This window comes from Petaurus breviceps, unplaced genomic scaffold (assembly GCF_028583685.1).
Source record: "Petaurus breviceps papuanus isolate PSGF00001 unplaced genomic scaffold, PetGlider_PUasm1.0 125, whole genome shotgun sequence".
In the NCBI taxonomy this organism is placed as follows: Eukaryota; Metazoa; Chordata; class Mammalia; order Diprotodontia; family Petauridae; genus Petaurus; species Petaurus breviceps.
The window spans coordinates 5,943,847-5,965,563 of record NW_027185653.1 but is presented as its reverse complement, the minus strand read 5'-3'; the positions used below and the strand labels follow the sequence as shown (position 1 = coordinate 5,965,563).

The 21,717-nt window shown below is 37.8% G+C and overlaps 1 protein-coding gene across 7 annotated transcripts in view; it reads left to right on the top strand.

The window, feature by feature from the left end:
- Window positions 1-21,717, top strand: part of MOB3B (MOB kinase activator 3B) — a 324,421-nt gene that overhangs the window by 13,379 nt on the left and 289,325 nt on the right. The gene's annotated exons all lie outside the window — the stretch shown is intronic.

The following is a 21,717-nucleotide window of genomic DNA, read 5'->3' as shown; positions in this document are numbered from 1 at the left end:
TTTTCTTTCTTTCTTTTTTGGCAGGGGGAAGGCAGGGCAATTGGGGTTGTGACTTGCCCAAGATCACACGGCTAGTAAGTGTTAAGTGTCTGAGGTCACATTTGAACTCAGGTCCTCTTGACTTCAGGGCCGGTGCTCTGTTCACTTCACCACCTAGCCACCCCTTTCATTTCACAATTTTTGCAGTCCTGTGGAAACTTAACCCTTTGCTACTTCTCACAGTAGACAGGCAGATTTGCCACTTAAAACCTTTCCCAGCTGGTAGGACCTCCCAGAACTTAAGCTTTATTGACAGCTTTCAAGAATGAAGTGTTTTTTCTACATGGCAGTGAAGTGGTAGAGTAGGCCTTGAACAGCAGTATTTCCATATTTGTGCCATTTAGCCTTGTAACTAGTAATCTGCCCTCTGTCCCAAAATATTTCAGTTTTATCCTAAGAATGAGGCAGAGAAGTTTTCATCATATGAATAAAAACAACATTTTTTAATGACTTCAGACCTTCTTACAGCAACACCTACTTCTTGATATTTGTGTATCGTTGATAAATATCAATTGATGCTTAAGCGACTAGCTCAGTACCTTGTACGTAGTAAACGCTGAATATAGAAAGAAAAAATGGTTTCTTTGGCTCAGTTCTCAATGATCATTTCAAACTACTTATATTTTTCCTGAAAGTCCTCATGCCTACATATAATAAAGAATTAAGGCAAGAATGTTTGAAAGATGAAGGTGATACTTCTTAGAATTATATATATATATATATATATATATATATATGTATATTTACTGGAAGAGATGTTGGAGATTCTCGCCAAATCCTTCATTCTACATATGAGAAAGCTGAGGCTCAGAATAGTTTGTAACTTGCCCAAGATTATGCACGTAGTTTGTTGGTAGTTAAAGTGAGATTAAGAGCCCTAGTCCCTTGCTCCTGTCTTTCTAGACTGTTAATAGTAATAACAATGCCGCTCATTTTTCTCCACAGTAGGTTACACATCCTCTAGTATATGCTGTTCAGTTGTTTTTCAGTCTTGTCCAACTCTTGGTGACCCCATTTGAGGTTTTCTGGGCAAAGATCCTGGAGTAGTTTGCCATTTCCATCTCCAGCTCATTTTATAGATGAGCAGCTGAGGCGCTCAGAGTTAGGTGACTTACCCATGGTCCCACAGCTAGTAAGTGTCTTTGGCTAGCTGTGAACTTAGATCTTCCTGAGTCTAGATACAGCGCTCCCTCCACAGCACCTCCTACAAGTCTCCTCATGTGCTCTGCATTCCAGCCCAAATTAGCCTATTTCCACTTACCCCACATGATCTTGCCATCTCCAATGCCTAAGGTATAGCCTTCCTCACTTCTGACTGTGGAAACCCTTAGTTCCCTTAAAGGCTCATTTAAAATGATACTATTACAAAAGCATTTTCGGATGTTGTGCTCCCTTCTCTACAGAAATCACTGTATTTATTTTGTGTCTGTCTTGTATTTATTAATCTGCTAAATTGATGTTTATACGGGCAGAATGTGAGATCTTGAGGGGAGGAAGAGAAAGACAGTTTTGTTTTTGTCTTTGGATTCCCATTACTTAGGACAGGGTCTGATACATAGGTATTTATTAAATACTTGTTGAATTGATATTCAGGTGTCCAATAAATGTTGGGTGAATGAACAATTAGTAGACCTTATATTAACATGTTTTGCTATTTATAGTTTCCATTACCCAAACTTTAATTTTATTTAATAACAATTTTAAAATAAATATTTACCTGCTGCCCCATCTATTTTTGGCTATATATCGACTATCCTCTTTTGGCCATAACTGAGTGAAGTCCATGCAAATGGATGGATAATAATGGTTAATGGGCTAGACACTGATGACTTGATAAGAAGTAAATGAGACATTAGAGTCTAGACAGTAGAGCAGTGACTAAGCTGCGACGTTCTGGGCTTTCATAGGTGACATTTATTATTACTGAATCTTAGAAGACAAGTTTCAAACCTGTGTAAGAGTAGCATCATCTGCATTACTCATCTCATAAAAGAATATTTATTTTGATGGAGTCTAAAGGGGGAATATTGATCCCTTCACAAAAGCGTTTAATGATGATCTTACTGAAAATAGAATTTTGTGTTCATTTGGATATTCTGTCCAGTGTTTCCCAAGAGGGACTTTTTCTCTGCTCCCGAGTGGGGGCAATTTGTCTAACCAATGTCCGCCCTGCCCTCTTCTGTTTGTCCCCTGCTCTTCTCATCCCGCCATTATCGTCCTGTCCCTGACTGTGTCCTTCATTCCTATGTTAATACTATTCAATTCTATCTCAATAATATTTCATCTTGGTGAAAATCTGATTATTTTGGAAAAAGGGAATTGTTAACTTTTATCAACATTAGAGAGGTCAATCATTATTGTAATTTCTTTTTTTCTCCCGGTGGCAGGATTTATGAGTATGAAGGCTTTGGGGATCATGACTTGAACACAAATATTTTTTACTTCTATAACCTATTGGTAAAAATAATAATGTATAGTCTTTAACAGTTTGCAACACTGTTGGGGAGGTAGAGCCAATGATATCATTCCTACTTTGCATATGAGGAAACTGAGAATCAATAGTTGGTTAGTGGCATAGTCAAGAATAAAATCAGTGCCTTCTGACTCAAGTCCTGTGATCTTTTCAAATCTACTCCAACTACCTACTAGACCTATGGAACTGGGTATCTTGTAGATATCTTAAATATGACATATCCAAAATTAAATTCATTATCTTTTCCTCTAAAAAACTCTACTCCTTCCCAAACTTCCCTGTTAACTGTTGAGTGCCATTTATCCCTCAAGTTCCTCCAGATTCACAAGTTAGGTGACATCCTTCACTTCTTTTATTTCTGATATTCATTCTCTTGCCAAGGCCTGTCACTTTTACCTTCATAACTCTCACTTGCTCTGCCTTTTCTTCTCTGGTACTACTACCACCCTGGACCACTTTCATCACCCTAGACCTAGATTATTGCAATAGCTTGCTGGTTGATATATGTGATACAAGTCTCTTCCCATTCCAGTCCATTCTTCACTCGACTGTCAAAGCTATCTTCCTAAAAGCACAAATCTGACGGTTACCCTGCTATTCAATAAGCTTCAGTGGCATGTTGTCACCTCTAGAATTAATCATAGAATCCTCTTTACGTCTCCCCTCTCTGCCCGCCCCCCACATATTCTAGAATCTAGTGACACTGGCCTCCTTGCTATTTTTCAAACAAGATACTCCATTACCAAACTCTGGGGCATTATCACTGGTTGTTCCCTATACCTGGAATGTTCTCCTTCCTCATCACTACCTCATGGCTTCCTTCAAATCCTAGCTAAATTCTCACCTTCTACAGGAAACCTTCAATCCCTCTGAATTCTAGTGCTTTCTTTCAGTTGATTATTTCCAATTTATCCCACATATAGTTTGTATATAGTTATTTTTATGTTGTCTCGCCCATTAAATTGTGAGCTCCTTGTGACAGCAAGGACTGTATTTTACCTTTAATTAAATTCCCAGCACAGTGTCTGGCTCACAGTATGTTCTGAATGAATGTTTAGTGACGGACTGATTGGCCTCCCTCTTCCTTCCTCCTAAAACAAAATAAAACAAACAAAAAAAAAAAACCGCGATCAGCGATTTCATCTCTGGTTTGAAAAAAAATCACAGAAATTCCTACGCATAGTTAATGCATGTTTCAATTTTTTTGTGACAATATGGTTGAGATATATGATTTGATAAATGAGAGAGGGAAAGATTATTCGTGTTCTTAAGAGCACATTTTCCCCCTTCTTGGTTATGCTTTCCTAGCTTTTAAGAGCTAGAGAAACATTATTTTTGGGAAGTAGATAACCAAAATGTACCATCCAGGAAATGATTAAAGATAAGACTGAGACACCGAAAGGATGTGTCACCTAGCATGAGTTTGTAAAAAGGCAGTTACTGTATCTGCCAAAGGTGGCCTGAGGTCTGGGGGATCGGGAGGTATCAGCTACTGTTGGAGGGAACTTTTTGTTCTGTTTGATTTGCTGGCCAGTCTCTTATATCTTTTGGGAGATGAGGAGTCAAGGGAAAGGCATAGGCCTTCTTGAACCATACATGGTAGTTCATGAGAGTTAGTCCAGGATAAAAAACAAAAATCAGACTTCATGATTCAGCAAAAGGAGCACTTTTCTCGGAGGAAGAAGCAGGTTACCTGGAATTGGGGACAGGGAAATAAGAAAAGTCTGGCACATGAGATCACAGAATTGGATCGCTAAACCAACATCTGAAACAGAGAAGGTCAAGGAAGAATTACCCCATTTCGGAGATTCTTGGAGACAGATGAGAGGGGAATTTGAAGAGTCATAACTACCTGGCTTTGTGTGGGAGTGCCTCATCTTCTGTTTGGCTGGCTTACAGGCTAACAGTCTCAATGTGCAGTAGGTGAGAGCCTGCTTTCATTTATTGCAGTCTCTCAATTTGAGGCGTATTTAAGGTCTGCCAAATATTAGAGTTTGCTTTTAACTCTGCTCCTATGCTCTGAGTGAGTAGTTTATGTAAAGATTGATAAGAATGTCTAATTAAAGAGCTGGCATTCTGCTATGTTTGGCATTTGCTTTCAGATGGTTCCTTTGATGAAGTTTAAAAATGTGAATAATGGGTTGAGTTTTTCTTTGGGGGGGTCCCTACTTTTCTTTTCCTTTTTTCCCCCTTAGTCTCCACATATACTTTAGGTTTTCTTTCAGGTAGGTCTTTGTTCCCTAGAAATCCATTTACAAGAATCTGTCTCTCATTTCCAAGACAATTTGAATCAGAAAACAGTGAAGTCTTTCATATTGCCTTTAATATTCTGGTGTTTGGGGGCAGGGACCTTTCTTAGGATTTCAAGGGTTGTTTTGTGTGTGTTTGTGGTTATGTGTTTACAAAATGGTTCAACAGGACTCTTGGAAAGATTGCTTAAAAAAATCAATGGGGGAAAGGACAGGGGGTGGTGGCTAGGTAGTGCAGTGCCCTGGGGTCAGGAGGACTTGAGCTCAAATCCAGCCTTAGACACTTGACACACTTACTGTGTGACCTTGGGCAAGTCACTTAACCCCAATTGCCCTGGTTCCCCCCTCCAAAAAGAAAAAAAGAAATTGACAGGGTAACTGGAAACATTGATACAGCGAGGGTAGTAATATGTCAGTCAGCCAGCATTTATGAAGTATCTATTATATGCCAGCATGCCACTGGGCTAGATACTGGAAATACAAAGAAAGAAATGAAACCATTTCATCCGTTAAGTAGTTTAGAGTCTATGGGGGAGATAGCATGTACATATCCAGCAATATCCAGATTAAATGCAAAATAAATATAAGACAGTTAAATTCAAAGTAATTATAGAGAAGTTTGAGATTAGGATTTATTTCATGGAGAATGTTCTTGAGCTGAAGGAAGTGAAAGATCCTTTTAGGCAGAATTGGGGAAGGTGTATATTCCTGTGATGGGGAATGGTCAGTGTAAAGTAATAAAGACAGTGTTGTGTGTGTGAGGAACAGATAAAAGGATGATTTGGTTAGACCAGATGGTGTGGGAAAGTAAGTAACATGTAATGGGGCTGGAAGGTTGTGGCTAATCATGAAGGGCTTTAAAAGCTAGGGGAGTTAACATTTTATTCTCAAAGCAATAGGGAGCCACTGGAGTTTATTGAGTAGTGGAGTGACATAATCAGAGCGATGTATAAGGAATATCACTTTGGCAGAAGTGTGGAAGATGGATTGGAGTAGGAAGAGACCAAGGAATCTAAGAGACAAAAGGTAATGAGGTCCTGAAATAAAGTGGTGATTGTGTGAACACATAGAAAGGGAGAGATGTAAGAAGTAAAAACTCTTTAAGATTTGCCAGTTTATTGTATATGTGGAGTGAGGAAGAGTGAGAAATTGAGGATAACACTGAAGTTGAAAAGCTGGTATACTAGAAGAATAGTAGACCTCTTAGCAAAAAATAGGGACGTTCAGAAGAGGGGTGATTTGGGGGAAAGATGATGAATTCTGTCTTGGACATAGTGAGTTAAAGATATCTTTGGCATTTCCGTGGAGGTCAGGAGAGAGCCTGAGACTGGATGCATAGCTCTATGAATTGTCTGTCTGGAGGTGATATTTAAAATCCAAGGGAGTATCAAATTAGTATCAAATGAGGAAACGTAAAATGCTTTACCACTCTTAAAACAGTATAAAAATACTAGCTGTCATAATTATTATTCAGAGAAACTAGAGAGAGAGAGAAGAAAGAGTAAGTCCTACAACCATGCTTTGGGGAAACTCCCACAGTTAGGAAGCCTGATATGAATAAGTCAGCAGAAAGGGACTGAGCTGTGTCAGATGGGTCAGAGGAGAACTAGAAAAAAGTAGTGCAACAAAGGACCAGAGAGGAAAAGGTGTCTTGGAAGAGAAGGGTGTTAAAGTTAAATACGGCATATTCTTGTTAGGATGCGAACTGAGAAAAGACCCTCACACTCAGCAGTTAGCAGATCTCTGGTCACTTGGGAGACAGCGGCCATGAGATTAAAGGTTTGGAGAGGAAGAATAGAGGATGTGGAGCTTTTTCTAGGAGTTTTGTTAGAAAGGGGAAAATGCTGACATTAAATTTAAAGCTAAATATTGTATTGAGAGCTTGATTAAGCTTCATTTCTATGTGAAAATATCTGTGGTACAGTGAGAAGAACACAGAGTTTGGAGTCAGAGGATTTGGGTTCAGATTCTATAATCTGGGTGATATGAGGCAAATCTCTTGACTGTTTTGGGCTCCATTTTCTTCATCTTTAAAATGAGGGGTTTAGACTCTCTAATGCTGCTTCTAGCACAAATGCCTATGACAGTGCAGTTAAATGTCAAATATACTATACCTTTGGACAGACTGTTAAGGATTTTTGTTTGCAGGTTACAAAACTGAAGGGCTAGAGTTTCTAGTAGATGGGAAGCAGCACCTTTTGCTGTACTAAGGCTTTCAGTTGCATAAGGGCATTTTTGAAATATAAATTACATTCACACATCAGCAGAACTTCAAATTTATGGCACAGCATTGTTTAAAAAATGGAAGTAAACTTTTGATAAGAAGTATCTTTCCACATGCAGTTGGTGGCACAAGATAAAGTGACAGGCCTAGAGTATGGAAGATTAAATCTGTTTAAATCTGAACTCAGAGACTTCCTAACTCTGTGACCTTAGTCAGGTCACTTAGCCCTATTTGCTTTAGTTTCCTCATATGTAAATGAGCTGGAGAAGGAAATAGCAAACTACTCCAGTGTCTTTGCCAAGAAAACCCAAAATGGGGTCATGAAGAGTTGGACACCCCTGAAAAACGACTCATCATCCTTCCTCAGATCAGGTATTTTGATTTGAGGTTTGGAAAATAAAGATTTATGTATAGGGACTAGACCTGTGATTCACTGGTATAAAGAATTCCCAATTTAGAAAACTTTCTTCATCAGTTTGCATTGGCAACTTCTTTGTCTCTTATGGTCTCACAGAGTTATCTAAAGCAATGAGAAGTAAAGTAACTTCCCCAGGTCCACCTAGCCATTATGCTTCAGAGGTGAGATTTGAACCCGTGTCTTCTTAGCTTTGAGGTCACTCTATCGAGGACCATTTTATCAGATGCTGGGCAGACTGTGATATTGAGATAGGATTGATTTAGTCAGTGGATAAGCATTTAAGTATGTCCTATGTTCCAGCCATTATTCACCAGAGATATAAGTACAAAGAATGGAAAAATCCTTACTTGTAGTAAGCAAGTAGGTCCAGGGGTGAGGCGTGGGGTGTAATGTAGAAATATGGATTACATTTTGGGCCAAGAATTTGAAATTTACTTCAGCACATACTCAAGTCCAATGGTCTTTCTCTACCGTTACTACTTCAAAGGGATTTTACAGCTTATGACATTGGAGCTATAGTGAGTAATTTGTGCTGTGACAAAAAGTATACATTTGGGCAGAAATTGGGGACTATGAAATTGACATACCCAGTTTATACAAGGTATAAAAATGTTTTAAAATGACATGTTTTGTGAAAAAGCAACAAGGTATAAAAATCTATAACATTGTTTACTGGATCCCTGAAACCACAATATTAAACAAACTGATGTCATAGGAAAGTTTTATGAGACTTTATGTTGGAGTTTGATTAGAAAGCCTTTATGAGGTTATTGCCAAGTAATGTTGATCAGACATTTGACATTTTATCATGTGCAGTACTGAAAGAGTGATGGAGACAGAACAGATGAGGGGCTGGTAAAGGAAAAGGACGGACTGAAATGAATTTCCAGAATTGGTATCAAAACGAGTTAAAGTTCGTAGGCTTTTCATGTTGGCTATGATTTGCTTTCTCAGCAAGACCAGCAGTGACTAGAGATGAAGCACAGACATTGGAGTTTTGTTCTGACCTTTCCAAACCACACAGCTACTTGCCTATGAGTCTCCACCGTCCCAGCTTTTCTCTTAATTAATCAAAATATTTTTAAAATGAAATAAAAGCAAAATCTTGGATTTAGAGGCAGAAATAAGAGGGCCAGCAGATAGAGCCCTGCTATGTGCCAGTCACTGCGCTGAGTGCTTCACAAACATCAGCTCGTTTGATCCTCGCAGCACCCTTGTCCAGTAGAGGTGCCCCTTCTTACTGTTCCTATTCTGTGGTGTAGGGAGCCGAAGTGGACAGGGGTCATGGGGCTCCGGTCATGTCCCCGGAATGCCAGGGGCTGCATTCCATCTCAGCACCCCCCACTCCAGGTCTGGCCCTCTGCCCGCCGCCCCACTTGACCGCCTCTCCAGAACTGTGAAGGACACGGCGCCCACAGACGGCGGAATGCCGACTTGTTTGTGTGGAAGCTTCTTTGCAGGAACCCAGTCTCGAGTGGGCCGTGCACAGACCAGCTACACGCAGGATGCCTTGGGTGTGATCTCAGGCACACATGGAGCATTGCTGTGGCCACCTAGCATGGGGGGGGGGGGGAAGGCCTCTTGTGGAAGGGAGGGTTTTGTGTGGGCCTCGAGGGAAGCCAGGGAAGCCGGGAGGCCGAGATGAGGGCCGAGAGCAGCCCCGGCCAGGGCAGCGGCCGGTGAGGATTCCCGGTGCCTGGAGGTGGCGTGGCCGGTGTGAGGAGGCTTACCGAGGCCCAGATCTGTGCTGGCAAACACCGGTCCCTGCTCCAGCCTCCCCCAGAGCCACGTCAGACCATCCTGCCTTGTGACTCACCTTGTGCCTTACAGACCCAGAATGCGCCCCTCTCATGACCCGCTGTCACACTGGTGAAAGAGTGAGTGAATACTGACCTGATACCCCAGGATACCCACCGGGCTCACGAATGGGAACAGACTTGTCTTAAGATTGGACAAATTCCAGGGAGGTCTAGAAAGGCCTTGTCTGATTTATTCGTTTTAAGGCGCGTTTGGGTTTCTGAGTGATTGATATGTCAGTAGGGAAGCAAGGGCAGAAATGCTCCTCGATGTCAGATATTCCTTTTCTGTTTGTTTTTCTTGAGCCCATTAGTTCATCCTGAAAATATTATCATTAACATTTGTGCTGTACGTCGTATTTTTTAACCATTTTTTAGGTAGACTTCCTTGTCCATGTCATTAAAAAGGCATTTTGGGGGTGGCTGGGTGGCAGTGAATAGAGCACCGGCCCTGGAGTCAGGAGGACCTGAGTTCAAATCCAGCCTCAGACACTTAACACTTACTAGCCATGTGACCTTAGGCAAGTCACTTCACCGCAATTGTCCTGCTTTCCCCCCTCCAAAGAAACAAAAAAAGAATTAAAAAGGCATTTTGTTTAGTTTTTGAATCTAGAATTAGGATGGAAGACTTACAAATTCTGTTGTCCATCTCTCACTGATAAATCATCTCATACCTTCAGTTTCTTAGTGAATCTGAGAATTTGAGCTAAATGGGATCCTGTGATCCAGCTTCCTCATGGAATCAAAATCACAGAATTTTCTAAGTTGAAAGGGAGCTCAGAAGTGATAAAATAACAAATCACTCTCCAATATCCCCAACAAATAATCATTATGTCTTCCCTTAATGGGGAACTTACTTCCTTCAGTCTACTTTGATCCAAAAGCTCAGACCAAATTAATTCATTTTATTATTCATCATCTTTTTCTTTCCTCCCTCTCCTTTTTCTTTTACCCCCACCCTCCATTTCCAAAGTTCTCAGTTGGTAAATTTACAGGTAATTAAATTCAGTCATGTGACTGTTTTTTTTTTCCCCAATGAGGTATTAACTGCCCATTCAAATTGTTACCATTTTTACTAAAAACTGGGGCTTTAAAAAATTATGACATCTGGCATAAAAAAAAAAAAAAAACAAGCAAAAAAACCCAGCACAACTCTGTTTTGGACCTATGAGGACAGACTGTTTTGGCAAGGCCTAAACAAAACAGCCTTATTAATGGATTATAGCCTTGAACTTTCCTTCCTAAAAGTATTATATTCTGATTACTTCCTTCAGTTTCTTCTTTTTCTTCATAGACTCTCCCAAGGTGCATTTGAATCAAGTTCCCCAAAACACAGACTTCAAAAACCCCAACTAATTAAAGGCCTTGAATAGAAGCTCATAAGACTCTGAAAGCCAATTAAATAATTGTGATCCTTGTATTTCATAGTGTAGTAGAGTAGCAAACACTGTGATTGGTAGGAAAAGTAGCCTCCCTCCCCCCAACATATCAAGCACTTAAGACTGTTGTTAACTGTGTGAGGCATAGGCTTTCAACACCAGAACCTTTTATCTTTCTGTGTACTTTTAGAGTGTGAGACCATCACTGAGTATACATGAATTATATAGCTCTTGTGGATTGAGAAGCTAGTTTCTGTCTAGGGGCCAGGGAAAAGGGGAGGAAGGAGGGTGAATGAATGATGGTTAGGAGAGAGAGTTTTGAGGGTTGAAATCTGAATGGTGTCCTTCACCCTTTGAGTATCCATTGATCCAGGCACCCCCTCCATTAATACTCATGTTTCCTGCAATTCTTCACAGTCTCAAATCAAAACCTTTGCAAATTTTTGGATGTTTCCAGAGATTAAAAAAAAAAAATCCTTGGCAAGCTCTTGGTTTAGTTTCAATATTGTTTGCATAGCCTTCCTGCATACTGGTTTGATCATACTGCTTCTCTGCTCAGAAACCTTCTGTAGGGAGCCTTTACGTACTGAATAAAAAAGAAACTCCTTATCCTGACATCTAAAGCCCTCCACATTCTGGCTTCAATCTGCCTTTCCAGTCCTGTGTCACCTTCCTCCCTTTTATGCTCTAGCCAAATTGGATTCTCCTTGCAGCCTCTCTGATATCTGTGGCCCTGCTGATTATTTCCCAGATTCCTTCAATGAATTCCCTCTTCTCATCTTTCCTTGTTGAACTTGGGTGCTTCCTTTGGAAGGTACAACCAAGTCTCCTCTTCCACCATGATACTTCATTGCTCTGTCTAAGATAAAAGCAGTCTCCTTCTTCTCAATCTTCTCATGGCATTTTTTCTAATTTTTACCGCGAGCAGCAGCCTGGTATGATGTATAGGGAGCTGGACTTGGAACCTAAAAGAGATGAATTCACGTCCTATGTTTGACACATACTGGCTGATATGCAGACCCTGAGCAAATCACTTAACCTAGGCAACTTTCTGAGACTCAAAATTTCAGAGTAGGTGCCAACTTGCATCCATAAAGGAAGTTTCCTCATCTAGAAATTTCCTAGAGAAATGAAAACACAGGTCTAATCTCTTTCTCTATCCCCTTGAACATATCAAGATTTGTTTGGGCACATGCTTCACCCTTATACATTTCACCTCATACATTAGGTTTGTAAATTCCTTGAGGATAGGGACTATTTATGTGTTTTCATTGTGGCTTTAGCACCTAGAGTACCTAACAGTCTATGCTTAATACAGACAAACATGTTGACCTTAACTTAATGGAACAAAACATTAATAGTAATTCTAAATGGGCCTAGCAAGTTTAAATATGAATCCTTTTGTAATGACTTTGATAGCCTCCCCATCCTGATGAAGTTGTGAGGACTACGTGACTATTTACAAAAAATATAAAATGCCCAGATTAACAGAAGAGGAAATAAAATGCTTAAATAACCCCATTTCAGAAAAAAGAAATTGAACAAGCTGTCAGTGAACTCCCTAAGAAAATTTTCGAGGACCAGATGGATTTACAAGTGAATTCTACCACATATTTAAAGAACAATTAATTCCAGTACTATATAAGCTATTTGGAAAAAGTGGCAAAGAAGGAGTCCTATCAAATTCTTTTTGTGACACAGATATGGTGCCAATACTTAAACTGGGAAGAACCAAAACAGAGTAAGAGAATCATGGACTGATCTCCCTAATGAATATAATTGCAAAATTTTCAAACAAAATATTAACAAAGAGATTACAGCAACTTATCACAAGGATAATACACCACAACCAACTGGGAGTTATACCAGGAATGCAAGACTGATTCAATATTAGGAAAACTATAAACATAATTGACCATGTAAATAAAAATTTTAAAAGAAATTATATGATTATATCAAAAGATGTTCAAAAAACTTTGGAAAAAATACAATACCCATTCCTATTATAAACACTAGAGAGCATAGCAATCAGTGGCATTTTCCTTAAAATGATAAGTAGCATCTATTTAAAACCATCAGAAAGTACTATATGTAATGGAGATAAGCTGGAAGCATTTCCAGTAAAATCAGGGGTGAAACAAGGATGTCCATTATCACCACTACTGTTCAATATTGACTAGAAATGTTGTTAGCTTTAGCAATGAGAAGAAAAAGAAATTGAGGGAATTAGAATAGACAAAAATGAAACAAAGCTATCACTCTTTGTAACATGATATGATAGTATACTTAGAGAATCAACTGAAAAAATACTTGAAATAATAAACAACTTTAGCAAAATTACTGGATGTAAAATAAGCTCACATTAATCATTAGCATGCCTCTATATTACTAAAAAATCCCAACAACAAGAGATAGAAAGAGAAATTCAATTTAAAGTAAATGTAAAAAATCTAGAATATTTGGAAATCTGCCTGTCAAGACAAACTCAGGAACTATATGAACACAATTACAAACAAAATGCTTTTCACACAAATAAAGTCAGATCTAAATAATTGGGAAGACATCAGTTGCTCATAGGTAGACCGAGCTAAAATAATAAAAATGGCAATTTTACCTAAATTAATTTACTTACTTAGCACCATATCAATCAAACTACCAAAAATTGCTATTAGAACTAGAAAAACAATAACAAAATTTATCTGGAAGAACAAAAGGTCCAGAATATCAAGGGAATTAATGGAATGAAATGCAAGGAGTACCCTAGCCATACCAGATCTAACATTGTATTATAAAGCAGCAATCATTAAAACTACTTGGTACTGGCTAACAAATAGAGTGGTGGATCAGTGGAATAGATGAGGTACACATCACACAGTGATCAGTGACTATAGTAATCTGCTTTTTGATAAACCAAAGACTCCAGCTTCTGGGATAAGAATTCCCTATTTGGGAAAAACTGGAAAATATTATGGCAGAAACTAGGCATAGATCAACATCTTACATCTTATACCAAGATGAAGTCAAAATGTGTGCACAATTTAGACATAAAGGGTGATACTATAAGCAAAGTAGGAGAGCAAGAAAAAGTTTACCTGTTAGATCTATGGAGAAAGGAAGAATTTATGATCAGCCAAGAGAGAGAACATTGTGAAATGCAAAATGGATCATTTTGATTACTTTAAATTAGAAGATTTTGCACAAACAAAGCCAATGCAACCACAATTAGAAGGGAAGCAGAAAACTGGTAAACATTTTTTACAACTGGTGTTTCTGATAAAGGCCTCATTTCTCAAATATATAGAGAACCGAATCAAATCTATAAGAATACAAGTCATTATTCAATTGATAAATGGTCAAAGGATATGAACAGACAATTTTCAGAAGAAGAAATGAAAGCTATCTATAGTCATATGAAAAAATGCTCCAAATCACTGTTTATTAGAGAAATGCAAATTAAAACAGCTCTTAGGTACCACATAACATGTCAGATTGGCTAACACGGCAAAATAGGAAAATTGTAAATGGTGGAGAAGATGTGGGAGACTTGGAACATTAATTCATTGTTAGTGGAGTTGTGAACTGATCCAGCCATTCTGTAGAGCAATTTGGAACTATGCCCAAAGGGCTATAAAACTGTGCATACCTTTTGATCCAGCAATAATAATTGTAGGCCTGTATCCCAAAGAGATCATAAAGATTGGAAAATGGCCCACACGGACAAAAATATTTATAGCACCTCTTTTTGTGGTGGCCAAGAATGGGAAATTGAGGGGATGCCCATCATTTGGGGAAAGGCTGAACAAGTTGTGATATATGCATGGAATGGAATGCTGTTTTTTCGTAAGAAATGATGAGCAAGTGGACTTCAGAAAAACCTAGAAAGCCTTGAATGAACTGATGCTAAGTGAAATGAGAAGAACTAGGAGAATATTGCATATGATAATAGTCACATTATGCAATGACCAACTTTGATAAACTTAGCTCTTCTCAGCAATGAAATGATCAAAGACAGTTCCAAAAGAATTATGATTGAAAATGCTGTCCTTATCCAGAGAAAGAACAATGGAGTCTGAATGCAGATCGAAGCATATTATTTTTTTTTGGCCTTATCTTTCTCATGATTTTTTCCCTTTGGTTCTAATCCTTCTTTACAACATGGCTAATGTGGAAATATTTTTAATTGCACATATATGGCCTATATTAGATTGCACATCATCTTTGGAAAGGGGGAAGGAAAAGAGGGGGAGAAACTTAAAAACTCAGAATCTTGTAAAAGTGGATGTTGAAAACTAAAATAAATTTTTAAAAAATCACAATGGGCTATCATGAGCCAGCTAGCTCCCATACACCCTGGCTAGTGTTTTTCAACCATTAAATCAAGACCATAGAAGTACTCACCTCCCCTGTAACCCCTGCAAAAAAAAAATCTTCCCATCCTCATGCTTGAATTTGCTGTTCCAGTCACCATAAGTTGTTTGTTTTCTGTTTCATTCTCTTCTGTATCCTATTCCTTTCTCTTCTGGGAACTAATGCTTATGATCATCCTCTCTCCCTAATTTTTCATTGTTCTCCCCTACAGTTCTTTCCATGCTTCCCCCATACGTGCCCACATCTCTTATATTCCCCCAAATTTCAATTTGCCTTCATAATTTGTATATATTCTATGTCTAATTCTTTGTGAATGTGTTGTTGTATCCTGTCCATTCCCTTTCCTCTCGGTAAAGCATAGACATTTTTTTTTAAATTTGTATACAGTGCCTAGCACATGAAATATGGATATCACAGGCAGATCTGTCATTTCCCTGGTAAGTGGCATTTTCTATGAGTGAAGGTTGGTGACTTCTCTGCAACTAATAGTCTTTCTAGAACATTGAAGGTTAACCACCTTGGAAGAACTGAAAATTTACTGGTCCTTAGAAGTATCTCTGAAAACAGCTGCATAAAATCCTGAAACTTGGGACAGTGTACCTTCCACCCTGGAAGCAGAGCCCTACCTTAAACAGTTAAAAAGTCAAATAACAGGCTGGGAAAATGAGCAAACACTGGGGGGAAAAAAAACCTCAGACATTAGAATCTTACTTTGGTGACAAGGAAGATCAAAACATACACTCAGAAGAAGACAACAAAGCAAATGCTCCTACATCCAAAACCTCCAAGAATTGGTCTCAAGCCATGGAAAACTCAGAAAGGATTTTGAAAATCAAGTTAGAGAAATAGAGGAAAAATTGGGCAAAGGAATGAGACTGGCACAAGAAAATCATGAAAAATGAGTCAACAGCTTGCTAAAGGAGACCCAAAAAATATTGAGGAAAATAACACCTTAAAAATAGACTAGACCAAATGGCAAAAGAGGTCCAAAAAGCCAATGAAGAGAAGAAGTCCTTAAAAAGCAGAATTGACCAAATAGAAAAGGAGGTTCAAAAGGTTACCAAAGAAAATCATTCCTTCAAAATGAGAATGGAGCAAATGGAAGCTAATGACTCTATGAGAAATCAAGAAATTATAAAACAGAACCAAAAGAATAAAAAATTGAAGAAAATGGGAAATATTTAATTGGAAAGACAACTGACCTGGAAAATAAATACAGGAGAGACACTTTAAAAATTATTGGATTACCTGATGGCCATGATCAAACAAAGAGCTTAGACATCATCTTTCAAGAAATTATCAAGGAAAACTGCCTTGATATTTTAGAGTTAGAGGGTAATATAGAAACTGAAAGAAACCACCAGTCATCTCCTGAAAGAAATCCCAAAATGAAACTCCCAGGAATAATATAGCCAAATTCCAGAGTTCATAGGTCAAGGAGAAAATATTGCAAGCATCCAGAAAAAAACAATTCAAGTACTGTGGAACCACGGTCAGGATAACACAAGATTTAGCAGCTTCTACATTAAGGGATTGACGGACTTGGAATAGGGTATTCTGGAGGTCAAAGGAGCTAAGATTAAAACCAAGAATCACCCACCCAGTGAAACTGAATGTAATCCATATGGGGAAGAAATTATCTTCTATTATGTAGAGGAATTGAATGCATTCTTGAGGAAAGAACAGAGCCAACTAGAAAATTTGACTTTCAAATGCAAGACTCAAGAGAAGTATGAAAATGTAAACAGGAAAGAGAAATCATAGGAGTCTCATTAAAGTTGAGTTGTTTACACTTCTACATGGAAAGATGATATTTGTAACTCATGAGATTTTTCTCATTATTAGGGGAGTTGGAGGGTATATATATATACACATATACAGAGGGCTCAGGGTGAATTGGATATGAAGGGATGATATTTAAAAATATAATTAAGGGGTGAGAGAGAAATGAACTGGGAGGAGAAAGGAAGATGTAGAATGGGGTAAATTATCTCACATAAAAGAGGCAAGAAAAAGCTTTTACAGTGGAGGGGAAGAAGAGGTAGTTGAAAGGGAATGAGTGAACCTTACTCTCATCAGAATTGGCTTAAGGAGGGAATAACATACACTCTCAGTTGAGTGTGGAAATCTATCTTACCCTACAGGAAAGTAGGGGGAAGGGGATAAAAGAGGGAGGGGTGTTAGAAGGGAGGGCAAATTGGGGAAGGGTGTAATCTGAAGTAAACACTTTTGAGGAGGGGCAGGATGAAAGGAGAATAGAATGAACAGGGAGTGGGATACAATGGAGGGAAGTATAGTTAGTCTTTTACAACATGACTATTATGGGAGTGTTTTGCATGACTACACATGTATAACCTATATCAAATTGCTTACCTTCTTAATGAGGGTGTGTGTGGAGGGGTGACAATTTGGAACTCAAAGCTTTAAAAGCAAATGTTAAAAATTATTTTTACATGTAACTGGGAAATAAGATATACAGGCAATGGGGTATAGAAATCTTACCCTACAGTAAAATAGAAGGGGAAGGGAATAAGACAAAGAGGGCATATAGAAAGGAGGGCATATTGGGGGAAGGGATAATCAGGTGCAAAACACTGTTGAGCAGGGGAATGGTGAAAGGAGAGAGAATAAAATAAGTGGGGATAGAAGGAATAGCATGGAGGGAAATATACTTAGCAATAGTAACTGTGAAAAAAAAATTTGAGGTAAGTTTCTCTGATAAAGCCCTCATTTCTTTAACATATAGAGAACTGTGTCAAATTTGTAAAAATAAGAGCTATTCCCCAGTTGAGAAATTATAAAAAGATAAAATCATTTTTCAGATGAATTATTTAAAGTTATCAATAGCCATATGAAAAAAAATATTTGAACACTGTTGATCAGAGAAATGCAAGTTAAAACAATTCTGAGGTATTACCTCATACCTGTTAGATTGGATAATAGGACAGAAAAGGTAAATGAAAAATGTTGGAGGAGATGTGGTAAAAATGAGGCATTAATGTACTGTTGGAGTTGTGAATTGATTAAATCATTTTATAGAGCAACTTGGATCCATGCCTAAAGGGCTATAAAATCATGCATCTTTCTTAACATAGCAATACCACTGCTAGATCTGTATCCCAAAAGAGATAAAAAAACAAAAAGAAAAAGACCTATATGTACAAAAATATTGGTAATAGCTCTTTTCTGGGGGTAAAGAATTGGAAATTGAGGGGATGCCCTTCAATTGGGGGATGACTCAATAAACTGTGGTATGTAATTGTGATGGAATGTTATTGTACTATAAGAAATGATAAGCTTGATGCTCACAGAAAAACCTAGAAAGACTTACATGGGTTGATGCAAAGTGAAATGTGATGGGTACAAAATAACAACAATGTTGTGGGATAATCAGCTGTGAATGACTTAGTTATTCTCAGCAATACATCAATCCATGATAACTGAAGAATTTAAAATGAGAAATGCTATCCATTCCCAGAGAAAGAACTGATCACGTCTGAATGCAGAGTGAAGCAACTTTTTTCCACTTTCTTTATTTTTCTTAATTTTTGTTTGTTTTCTTTCACAACATGACTATTATTAATATGTTTTGCATGAATACACAAATATATAGAATTGCCTGCCATGTCAGTGAAGGAGCGGGGGTGTGTAGGGAGGAAGGGAAAGAATTTTTGGAATTCAGAGTTTTACAAACAAATGTTAAAAATTGTTTTAATGTGTAACTGGGGAAAAACTAAATACTAAATAAAAACAAAAAAAAAATGACAAAGTAAATTGAACTGTTAGAGCTTTTTGTGAAGGATGTGTGCCATAGAGCTGCTTTCCTTAATGTTTCCCTAGTATTGATCCATCCTGAGTCACTGGAGTTAAAAGATGTTTTACTTGTTTACATATTTTAAGAGAGCTTTGGAGACAATCAGGAAAATCATTAGGCTCAAGTTTGGGAGATTTTGTTTTCTTTCGTAGGCCAGGACTTTTACTGGTCAGCTTTATTTATATTACAAATAGAATGGATTTGATTACAAGTCAGCAAGGTCAGGAAGACTTGAATTCAGTTTGGGCCTCAGATGCTTACCAGCTGTGTATCCCTGGACTATCCACTTAACCTCTTTCTGCCTCAGTTTGCACACATTAAGCATTTAATAAATGTTGGTTGCCTTCTCTTCCTCTCTATTCTCAAGGAGCTTCTTACCAGACATTTCTTCATATACCCTGTGATAGGAGTATCATCCAGTAAGATTTTTGAGAAATAATCTCTTCTATGCAAGCCATTTTTCATTCGTTTTTCAGTAGTGTTCAACTCATGGTGACCTCTTCTAGGGTTTTCTTGGCAAAGATATGCTGGAATTGTTTGCCATTTCCTTCTCCAGTTCATTTTACAGATGAAGAAATGGAGGCAGTCAAGGTTATATGACTTGCCCATTCAGGGTTCCTCAGGCTTGATGGTGTGGCAGCGAGAGCACTGTATTTGGACTCAGGAAGCCCTGAGTTCGAATATTGCTTATGTCATTTACTAGTTGTATGACTTTAGGCAAGTTACTTAGCCTATCTGACTAATACTACCTGTAAAATTTGAATAATTATGGCACCTACCTCCCATGGTTGTTGTGAGGACTAAATTAAACCACATATGTAAAGTGCTTTGTAAACCTTATATTGCTAGCAAAATAAATGTCAACTTTTGCTGATGGACTTTACTGAGGAAGGAATCAATATGTATTTTTTTTTACTATGGGGATCTCTTTGTGAAAATAAGAGGACATGCATCCAGTTGAACACCACTGTATCTTTGCTGAACATCCCTCCCCTTCTGTTGTTAACATCCTTTTGTTAAAGCAGTATATATTCTATGAATGTTTAATTTTGTCCCAATTCCAGACCTTGAACTACCAGACTAGTTTAAGTTAGATTTCCTTTGACTAATGCTATGACTGGTTTTAGCCAGGTAGATATTTTAGCAGCAAATCATTAGAGGTCCAGTGCAGATAATTTCCTTTCTGTTGACACTTGAAAAAAAAATGATCAGGAAAAAACATGAGCCAGGCATGGAGCAGTTTGGATTGGATTTTAATTAGTAGATACTCTCTTGGACTTTGTGTCAGGAAAACCCAAGTTCAGATATGGCCTCAGACACTTACCATGATACCCCAGGCAAGTCATATAGTGTTTGGTTCCATGTCTGTAAAATGGAAATTATAATCTCACTTTGTGAAGTTCACATGACATAAATTTGTAAAACACTTGGAAAAATTCTAGAGCACTATGTGAATACTAGTTACTATTTTTATATAGTGAGAGCAAAGAGTTACCAATGGACAGTCTGCATGCCCTGTAGGCAAAGTCACAAGGAACTGAGAAAGACCACCAGCCTGTTGGGTACTTGACCATGACAGTTTTATGGAAATCATGAAGGAGAATTGCTTGGGCATACATGAATGAATTGTGATCTGCATTGTTGTACAGTGTCCATGATGGTGAAATATCAGATTTGTGGGAGAACTGAGATAAGTACCTAAAAGTTAAGGTTAAAATTACTTTTGGGAAGTTTTGCAATGAAAGTACAACTAGATACTGAAATTTGTAGTTCAAAATTCACTTTCCCCAAGTCTTCTCTTTTCATGCCACATATTCAACTTTACTTTTCATTTCCTTTTGCTTATAGATTTACATGTTCTTATTTTATGTTGACTGACTTTGTTACCCAATTGTTTATGCCTTATCTACCCCAATAGGTTGGAAACTTTAGAGGGCAAGAGTCATATGTCTTACTTCATTTGTATACTTTTGTATACCTTGGGATAGCATTTCCCAAACAATGTTTCATTGAATCTTGGGGTTCCACAGAATGTAAATAAGGTTTCTCAGAGAAAATATTATTAATTACAATTTTTTTTAATTTTCAACATTTACTATTATAAGATTTTGAGTTCTAAGTTTTTTTTCTCCATTCCTCCTTTTCTTCTCCTCTCCCCAAGACAGCAAGTCATCTGATATAGGCTAAGCATGTATAATCATATTAAACATATTTCCACATTAGACTTGTTGTAAAGGAGAATTGGAATCAAAGGGAAAAATCACGTCTTTCCAGGTTTTTCTGAAATTTGTCTGCTGGTCATTTCATATATAGCACAGTTGTATTCCATTATATTCATATACCACACTTTGTTTAGTTATTCCCCAATTGATGGGCATCCCCTCAATTTCCAATTCTTGGCCAGCACGAAAAGAGCTGCTATTAAATATTTTTGTACATGTGGGTCTTTTTCCATTTTTATGATCTCTTTGGAATACAGACCTAGAAATGTTATTGCTGGATCAAAGGATATGCACAGTTTTATAGCCTTTTGGGCATAGTTGCAAATTGCTCTCTAGAATTGTTGGATCTGTTCTCAATTCCACCAACAATGTGTAAGTATTCCAATTTTCTCACATCTTCTCCAACATTTATCTTTTTCCTATACTGTCATGTGAGCCAATCTGATAGATGTGAGGTGGTACTTCAGAGTTGTTTTAATTTACATTTCTCTGATCAATAGTGATTTAGAGCAATTTTTCATACAACTATAGATAACTTTAATTTCTTCCTCTGAAAACTGCCTATTCATATCCTTTGACCATTTATCAATTGGGGAATGATTGTATTCTTATAAATTTAACTCAATTGTCTATATTTTAGAAATGAGGCCTTTATCAGAAACACTGTTAGTAAAAATTATTTACCATTATTATTTCTGCTTCCCTTCTAATCTTGGTTGCATTTGGCTTTGTGCA